This window comes from Crocodylus porosus, unplaced genomic scaffold, assembly GCF_001723895.1.
Source record: "Crocodylus porosus isolate Cpor-Errol unplaced genomic scaffold, CroPor_comp1, whole genome shotgun sequence".
Taxonomy (NCBI): Eukaryota; Metazoa; Chordata; order Crocodylia; family Crocodylidae; genus Crocodylus; species Crocodylus porosus.
Window position 1 is genome coordinate 3,067,414 of NW_017728910.1, and position 8,863 is coordinate 3,076,276.

The window sequence follows — 8,863 nt, forward strand, 5'->3', positions numbered from 1 at the left end:
TCAAATGACTCCAGCCAGGTAGGCATCAAGCCTCTTCTTAAAGACCCCCAGGGTAGGAGCCAGCACCACTTCCCTTGGAAGTTGGTTCCAGATCCTAACCGCCCTAAATCCACTCAAAGGGTTTTGTAAAATGTATTTTTCATTCACATAGAATCAAAATGTTAAAAGATGATACCATCACATTAATTGTGTAGAATGATGGCTTGCTAAACTCTTATTCTAGTTCAGTCTAACATTTTAAATAGTGTCAATAAAAAAGCAATTTCAGACTATTGGGTTGAGGTGCTTAGGCTTATATTCCGGGATGCCTGGTACAGGATACTTAAGCGACGTAGGCACTCATTGATATTCCGAAAGAGAGAAGTGACTAGATCTCCTTTTTAGAATCCTAGCCAAAGGTGTGTCTCATCAAGTGAGTTAATTTAGGATCAAAATGTACATACTATGAATGAATTTGTTACGTGTATGTGTCTTCATTTACTTTGGATGAAAGAAGCCAAGTCTAACACTCATCTTGATGACATTTCTCAGTTTGTCTGTAAAACAATAACTTTGAAATGCCATGTTCCAGTATTTCCAAAATTTCAGGAAATGTTGTCTGCACCAATAAGCACACTCCTACTGACTCTGGGCAGTCTGAAACATTGGAAAAGCATGAGTTGGAGGAAAACCAATACCGCAATATGGTCTAATGCTGCAGGAAAAAGAATCTCTGCCACCCTTTGTGGCTACCTACAGATATCAAAGACAACTGCTTGACTTGCTGTGTGTCTGAAGCTTGGATTCTAAGAGAGATTAAGACAAAAGGGGGAGGAGAGTGGCAAGAATGGGGACATAAAGATGTGGGAAACACTGGGAAGCAAAACAGCTGGGGACCCAAAGAGGACTAGTAGTGATAATGGTAAGCAGTAGGGCTGTGTGAAGCTTCGGTAGTTGATTTGATTCAGAGGAGATTCGGCTTGATTCGGTGGCCGAATCTCCAAATCTGAATGAAATCGGGAGACCCATTAAAAGGTCCAAATCAAATTGGAAGCCTCCAAATCGATTTGGAAAATATTTGGCACCAATTTGGAGATTTGGCTATAGGCTAAACAAGCATCAGTCTTTGAGGACACTGGATGCAGCTGCCTCCAGCTGTTAAGTCTGTTGCAGTGGGCAGAGTGGGGAGGAAAGTCTGTTGCGGTGGGCTGGGGGCGGTGGGAAATCAATGCCCCCACAGTGAGGAAGCGATTGGGGCTGGGGCATGGGCTGGGGCAAGCACTGCCCAGGGTGGGGATGGGGCAGCTTGTACTGCTGTGCGCTGCTGGTCTTGGAGCTGCTCATGTGGTGCCTTGTCCAGCAGCTCTTGCCACTTTTCCTGCCACTGGTCTGGAAGGGCATAGGGCAGGGGCATCTGGCCTAGAATCTGTGCAAAGTGGGAAGCAGAGTAGGGGCTATGGGGGAGATGCAAAAGAAGAACAGATGAGAGATGAGAAGTGAGAATGGGAGCAGGGGAACATAGTAGTTGTACCTAGAGCCTCTGCCAAGCTCTCTTGAGATTGTAACTGCCTAGGAGTTAGAAGGCATATTAAATTAGCTGAAACCATGTATTAAGGAGATGCATTGCTCAATGCGCTTGACAAAGATTGGAATGTGAAGCAAAGGTCATGCAGGCTGATAGCAGGATCAGTGTTAACATTTTGTACAGCTGATCTTTCCCAAAGCAAGTGTTGACCCATGCTGTCTGGCTTCTCCTTAATTCTTAAATTCACCTTAGTTCACCATGGAAACTCTTCTTTCAACCCCAACAGACCTGAATTCACACGTGGCTTATATAAAGACAATATATAATATAATGTAGATATATGTGTGCACGCACACGCACACACACACATCTATCTATCTATCTATCTATCTATCTATCTATCTAAAATTACAAAAAGGAATAGATGAATGAATTAGCCAAACAGTTAAAGATTTACTCTATTTTAAAATGAAAAAATCACTTATGTACTCATCCTTCTGACCATTTTGAATTGTGTTAGTTAAGTACAATTGTACAAAGGTTTCATGATCAATCCTTAAAACAGGTTAGATTTATCTTTTTATTACAAACCTAAAACTTGGGGCCAGTTTCCTGAATGGCTTCCCCAAAATAGGGGAAGGTTAGTGTAGCAAGGGCTGGGAGGTGGACCCTACTAGACCCCTATGGGAGGGGCTGTGATGAGGAAAAATGCACCCAGTGGGATGCAGAAGAGCCCACAGGTTTGGGGCAGCAACTAATAGCAGAACTGGAACCCAGAACAAGCTCAGAAGTTTATTTATTTTGTTGTGTAATTCCATAATCCTAGGCTAGGGAAACATTGCAGGGGAAAAGCTGATCCCCTGCACACCTGAGTTTAAATTAATCAAATCAGTGGGTCAACACCTGAGAATCAGTGAGGTGCCTGAGTGTGAGCCTCTGGGACTAGCAAGCAAAGATCCCATCTCCCAGGGATCCACTGATCCCAGACAGAAAGAAAATTACAGTAATCTGAGTTTAAACACATAAGGCAAAGAGTCCCGTCTAGAGAATATGGCTATCAACCTCTCACAAAGTCCAGAGCCAGAGGGCAAGAGAGGACCTGAGAACCAGCAACTTGCACGTGGTGCCAGCACAAAAAAAGATTTGTCACCCAAGTGGAAAGGGGCAGGTTGTAGGAGTGGTGGAGCCCTGCAGAAGACTGACCTTGTCTGCATGTTCATCACCCAAAAGACCATTCATACTCCCAAAGAATAACTTGATATCAAAGACGTGGCCGGTGAGAGGGAGAGAAGATGAGATAGAAGTCCCTATGATTCCAACATGGTAAAGAGTAGCGGGTAAGCTCGTCCCCTTGCAGGTAGCAATTTAGTTTCTCTTCTCAGAACTCAAAGTGGCATTAAGCACATGCAAACATGGAAGCCAAAGAGTTGTCATAGACACTCCTTCCTGTAACTGAGGTTTATGCATGTCTAATCGCAAAAAGAATAATTTCCATTTATATATCCTGCATGTGTGAATTAAAAAGTCCTTTGGGTAAAGATAATAATCCCCATTTTGCAGATGGGAAACAGGCATGGAAAGATTACATGCCACTGAAGCTAATGATAGTTTGGATCAGGTGCAAACCAGTTTACCAATAGTCCCATAAACAATTCAGTTGGATAAAAGAAAATATAAGCCAGATCTCCTGATGCTGTACCTGCTCCAACCACTTGGCATGCCATAAATATAAGCTGTTTCATCACATTGCTGCTTAAGCTGTTTATTTTACTTCACCTCTACACCTGCCAAGCTTCTCTAGTGCTGATACCTTCCCAGAAAATAGTGTTTCCTAATTGCAGAACTTTGGACAGGAATTGATACAATTGTGCTGGCTCCTTATCCGGTGTTATAGATCATTATTGCATGTGGCCGCAATGAACCAGTAATGCTGAATGCATTCATGGTATTGTAACAATTTGACATGAGTCCAGAAAGAATACACAACAGGGAAATGAATACTACTTTTTTCCAGCAGGGGTGTTTACTCCAATAATGGAAAACTTTCCCCATGCTAGTCTGTATCTTGTGTAAGATAATGAATGATTCATACTCACACAAGAGCAAACTGGGGCTAGCTCTGATACACATCTGCATCAGAGAAAGGTCAAATACTTAAATTCTGGGTTAAAAAAAAAAAAAAAAGCTGATAAATCCTAGGCTACCAAAGCCAAATATTTGCATTTGTTACAGTACATTTGTCAAGGCATCTACATTCTGTAATTTGTCTTATGGTGTAATTCATTGAAAACATCCCGGACCTGTAAATCTTTGTAAGCAGCTGTTAATAGAAAAACCCTAATGGGAGAGCCAAAGCAGCAGCATGCAGGTAGTGTTCCCCATGTGGAGAGTGTCCCCAAGGCAGAGAGTAATCTTTTCATGGAGAGTCCTAGGAGCCCCAGCAGTTGTCACCATAGGTCTGTGACAGCCATGTGGGGCTACCGCCACAGGGACTCCAGCCCCGCATCCCCAGAACCATTCTTCTCCCTTCAATGAAGAAGTCATTAGGGCTGAAGTGCTAGCTATCCACCCAGCTTTCCTGCCCTTCCACCCCTCATGCAGGGGTGAGTGGAGGACAGAAGACTGTGTGATTCTGCAAGAGCTATGGGACCACTTTCCCCAGCCAGATACAAGAAGTTAAACACTCCAAAACAGCACTTCCCTTTAGAGGCTGTATTTTGGAGTGCTTTTCCCATTCTTAGAATGTTTCAAAGGGCTTTTTTGCATACACATTGGCCCTTTGAAATGTTTCAAAGACATCTGAAATGTTTTAATTGTTATATTAACACCCTATATTATCTTAATGTCGCAATAACAATACCATATGGGAAAACATAATTCTGAGTAACAGTTTATTAAATGATGGCAATATTGGCAAAGGAAAAGTATTAAAAATTTGACAATATGTTCAAAATTGGGCAATAGAGTAGGAAGTAGAGTAGAAGAGAAACAATACTTATCTGGGGAAAAGTTTTGTACAATGTAGAGAGAAACAAGTTACTTTACAAACTTCTCATGGGAAAAGTCAGATCAGTGATGTCTTTCCTTTTATCCATGCTCAACTAGTAGACAAAAATGAGAGAAGTAGCATTATCTGTTAGTTGGGATTGTAAACATTGGTATTGGATGGCAAATTCTCCTGGGTTCTTTTATTTAGCTGTAATTATTTATTTAAAGGAAAAAATGATCTTGTGGCTGAAGGACAGAGAATGAGATGTTTAATGATATTTAGTATCTGAAGATGCAGATGGGTGCCTACTGAGATTTTTGGAAGGACAAGAGTTAAGTCTTGCTTCACTTTACCTGCCTAACTGGTATAAATGCAGCTCTGGTCATGTGAGTGTGCATCCATCCAATGAACATGCTCAGTAAAGCTGTGCTGTTTTGGCGGGTACACAGCAAAGACTGGGTAAATTCTGAGGTTGAAACTAGGCAAAAATCCATGATGAAGAGGAAGGAAAAAGGAAACATAGAAAGGTCCTCCCATATTTTAGCCCAATAGCCTTGCAGTTAGGGCACTGGACCAAGGAGTGGCAAGTACTATTTAGCTTATCTAGCTTACCCATTGCTGCTATGGGTAAATCAGGTATTATGTCCTCAGCTGTTTGAAATGGGCAGTAATTTCTTATTAATGCTTTGTTCAGTGATTTAAGATCAATGCAGATGCTCCATTTGCCTGAAGACTTTCTCACCATGACTTAGCTTCTGATGTACTCTGTGCTGGTTTCTGTGAATGTAATTGACTACTTTCTGGCCTCTGCCAATGCTCTCAGTCTGTTCAACAGTCTCTTTAGCTGGTTGGAGTTTGCATGTTGCCCTCTAGGTATCCATGAAATATGTCTTTGCATTCTACTATAATCCTGGACATGGTCTATGCTGACTGCTGTACTACTCTTTCATGTTCAGAATATTCTGCAAACAGATTCACAGTTTCCACTGCCTTATTACCCTGCAGAGGGCTGAATTCTTATACATCAACATCTATAAGACTCAAGCAGTAACACCTATTGAGCCATGGATTTCTTATTGACAGCCAGCATTTGTCTGCCTGCCTCCGAATGAATTTATTGTACACAATCAGGCATTGGTACTCTCTCTATACTCTAAAATTGAAATGCTCATGATTGCTTCTGGGATTACACTGAAGCTAGTTCTACAATTCAGCTGGAATCAAAATAGCAGTTGATCTACAAGCACACTGGCAAACAGGATGGTTGACTGGCTGGCAGCTGTCTTTGTTAGAGTGCAAAATGTTGAGGGTTCTGGAGTTGCTTAGCTCACATTGCAGATGCCATCAGTTCAGTGAGCTTCTTCAGTGTCCAGGGTGTGTGATGGGGGAAGATGATTATGCAGATCATTAGAGAACAGGGTTGGGCGTGAGAGAAGCAGACAAGATTTTATGTATCCCTTCTCTCTGCATTCAAGTGGCACCTGCTACTGCTGTGGCTGCTGCTGTAGCAGTGTGGGCTCAGGCTGCTGCTGCTGGAGAACAGGCTTCCTGCTCAGCAGCAGCAACAGCCCTGTAGTGTGGGCTCCTCTGGTACCCCATTCACTCCCTCTCCCCACCCAGATACACTGCTGAGTGCAGGGCTGTGCCTGCTACAGTAAAGACTCCCTGGAGGGAGAAGCACCTTTCCTCTCATCTCCCTGCCTCTCAGGTACACTCCTTGGTGAGGGGCTGCACCTTTCTGGCTCCTGTGACCAAGCAGGGTAGAGCTATTTCTGCCATTGCAAAGATTTTAGGGGGTACAATTCTAGCTCTACTTTTAGCTAAGTACAGACAGTCAAAAAGCCCAAGGCTGAATCAATTCAGTCTTTGCAGGTTAGTTAAAGCTGAAGAGAATAAACTGAGAAACAAGTGTACAGGCATTAATTTTTAATTCAGAAAATGTACCCAAATATTTGCAGTGGCTCAGGCCAGAAGCAGGCGGGTGCTAGAGACTGCCCCCTCCCAGCACATAGCCAGCACAGGCTGTGTGTTCACTTCATCTTCCTGTTGCCCCTGAGGTTTCTGGGATTTGCCTGTGAATTCCTCTTTCTGCTTTCAAGTGCCTCTGTGAACTTGTAGTTCACAGTCACAGCCAGCAGTAAGTTTTTAGCAGGGCAGGGCAGTTCTGTACTCAAGGGGAGGGAAGTTTAACCTCCCTCCCTAGCCCTGAACTCCAGCCAGGGTTTGCCCTGGGCAGAGCAGGGGGGTAGGGTAGGAGGGGGAGTCCCTGCCTCCCCCCAAACCCTTTTCTGCTGGAGTAGACAGAACAGCCCAGTCCAGGGCTGGAAAGCATGTTGGGTGGCTGGGCGACCATGATTTAATTTGAAACAGAAGTGGGTCTGGGACATAAGTTTCATAAACCAATTGATTCAAATCAGTTAGTCTGATACTACATTCAACCAGGTTTAGGACCTTTAGGACTTTCATCTGTGGTAGCTGGGACAAGAAGTTCTGCTCCATACATCTCTTTCCCCCTTGCCATAGGTTGGGCACATTTTCTTTCTGCCCTTTACTTTGTTTGCCATACAATATGCACTGATATTGTGACACTTGCGTTCTTGGTCAGCTCAGGTCTGTTTTGGTTCCTGGGTTCCTGTTGCTAGAGCCTATGTATTTGTTCTTCACCAGTGACTGTTATTGGTTTGATCCTTTCTCTAGACAGTGCAGCTGTACTTGCTATTTAGAGTTGTTGGTTATAGCTGTGTTGGTCTAAGGACATAGACAGACAAGGTTCTTTGGGTAGATGTGATATCTTTCATTAGACCAAGTAAATAAATGGACAAAATGTTCTTTGCAAGCTTTCAGGCACAAACACCCTTCTTCAGGCAACAGACTCTCCCTGTTGCTTGAAGAAGGGTGTTTGTTCAAATCCCCAGCAGTCAGGCTTGGATGCCAAAGAAGGTACACATGTGTGTTAGCACACGTGAGCCCTCGGCTCCCTCCAACCACATGGAGCAGAGCAGCGAACAAGGAGCCAACAGATGAATCAAGGTAAGCCAGGCATGGCAGAGGGGAAGAGGGAGGAGGAGCTGGGCCAGCCAGGCTGGCTGTAGGGAGTCAAGAAGGAGTTTTCCTCCCCCCTCGTTGGAGTTCACACAGGGAAGAGAGCAGGAAGGGCCTGAGACTCCATACGTTGGAGTCGGTGGCTTTGGACAGTCTCCAGAGTCTTTAGGTGAATGTACATGAGGGAGTCTTAATGGGGATGGTGACTCAGAGTGCTACCAGGGACCCTGTCCCGATGCTGCCTCCTGCCTGAGGCTCCTCTAAGGCCTGCATCCAGACAGAGCCTTCGCTTGGGTTGGTGGCACCCGGGACCCCTGCCTGCAGGGGTTGCTTGGTGGGTCCTTGGGGGCCCAAGGGGAGCAACATCGCTGGGAGTCCCCTCACCTATCCCACATGTGCCTGGATTTAAGCCCTGGAGGTGAGGGAACTCCAGGCAGAGGTTAGCAGGCAGTGTGGGTTCAGAGCCACTGAGGATGAGATTGATGGGTACTTCCACTCTTTGCAGGATTGCTCAAATGGTGGGATGGCAACACAAAGGGGACCTGACATGGACAGATGGAAGACAGTCACCTTCAGTTCTAGACAATGTAGCATTAAACCCCACATTGCTGGAACTCCTCCAGTGCAGCTGGGGAACCAATTTAGGGCCCTGGCATTGCTGGAAGTGAGTGCAACAACAGAGAGTGCACACCCACAACTACTACCAGGCAGGCTGCGAGGCAACAGAGAAACTGTAGGAGAAGACATCAGGTAATCGTAGTAGGCAACTCCCTGCTAAGAGGAACAGAGGGAGACATCTGCCACCTGGATCCCACAGCATTGGAGGTCTGCTGTCTCCCTGGGGCACAGGTCTGTGATGTCACAGAGAGGATCCCTAGGCTTGTCCAGCCCACAGATTACTACCCCATGCTCCTTATCTATGTGGGAAAAAAATGACACAGCCAGGAGCAATCCAGACCACATCATGAATGACTACAAGCCCCTGGGAGCTGGGTTTAAATGACTGGGGGCTCAGGTAGTCTTTTCCTCTGTGCTCCCTGTTTCAGGCCACAGTCCAAGGAGGCAAGAATGCATTGATGAGGTGAACCGGCATCTCTGATGGCAGTGCCTCAAAGAAGGCTTTATCTTCTATGATTACAGTGCCCACTTCAAGGACAGAGGACTCCTGGGGAGAGACAGTATCCACCTCACGTGGAAAGGTAAGTCCCTTTTCTTGGCCAGGATGGCCAATCTCTTAGAGCTTTAAACTAAGATCACAGGAGGATGGAGAAATGCTACCTGGAGCCTACCCATGGGCCAGCAAGCTCCATCGACAATGAAACCAAGCA

General features: G+C 45.1%; 1 long non-coding RNA gene across 1 annotated transcript in view; it reads left to right on the plus strand.

Annotated features, from left to right (window-relative positions):
* The window catches only part of LOC109308692, a 12,924-nt gene extending 4,268 nt beyond the window's left edge, over positions 1 to 8,656 (plus strand). Inside the window, exon 3 of the long non-coding RNA XR_002100677.1 lies at positions 8,582 to 8,656. This is a non-coding gene — a long non-coding RNA (uncharacterized LOC109308692). The remainder of the gene's footprint in view (positions 1 to 8,581) is intronic.
* The last annotated feature ends 207 nt before the right edge of the window (positions 8,657 to 8,863 follow it).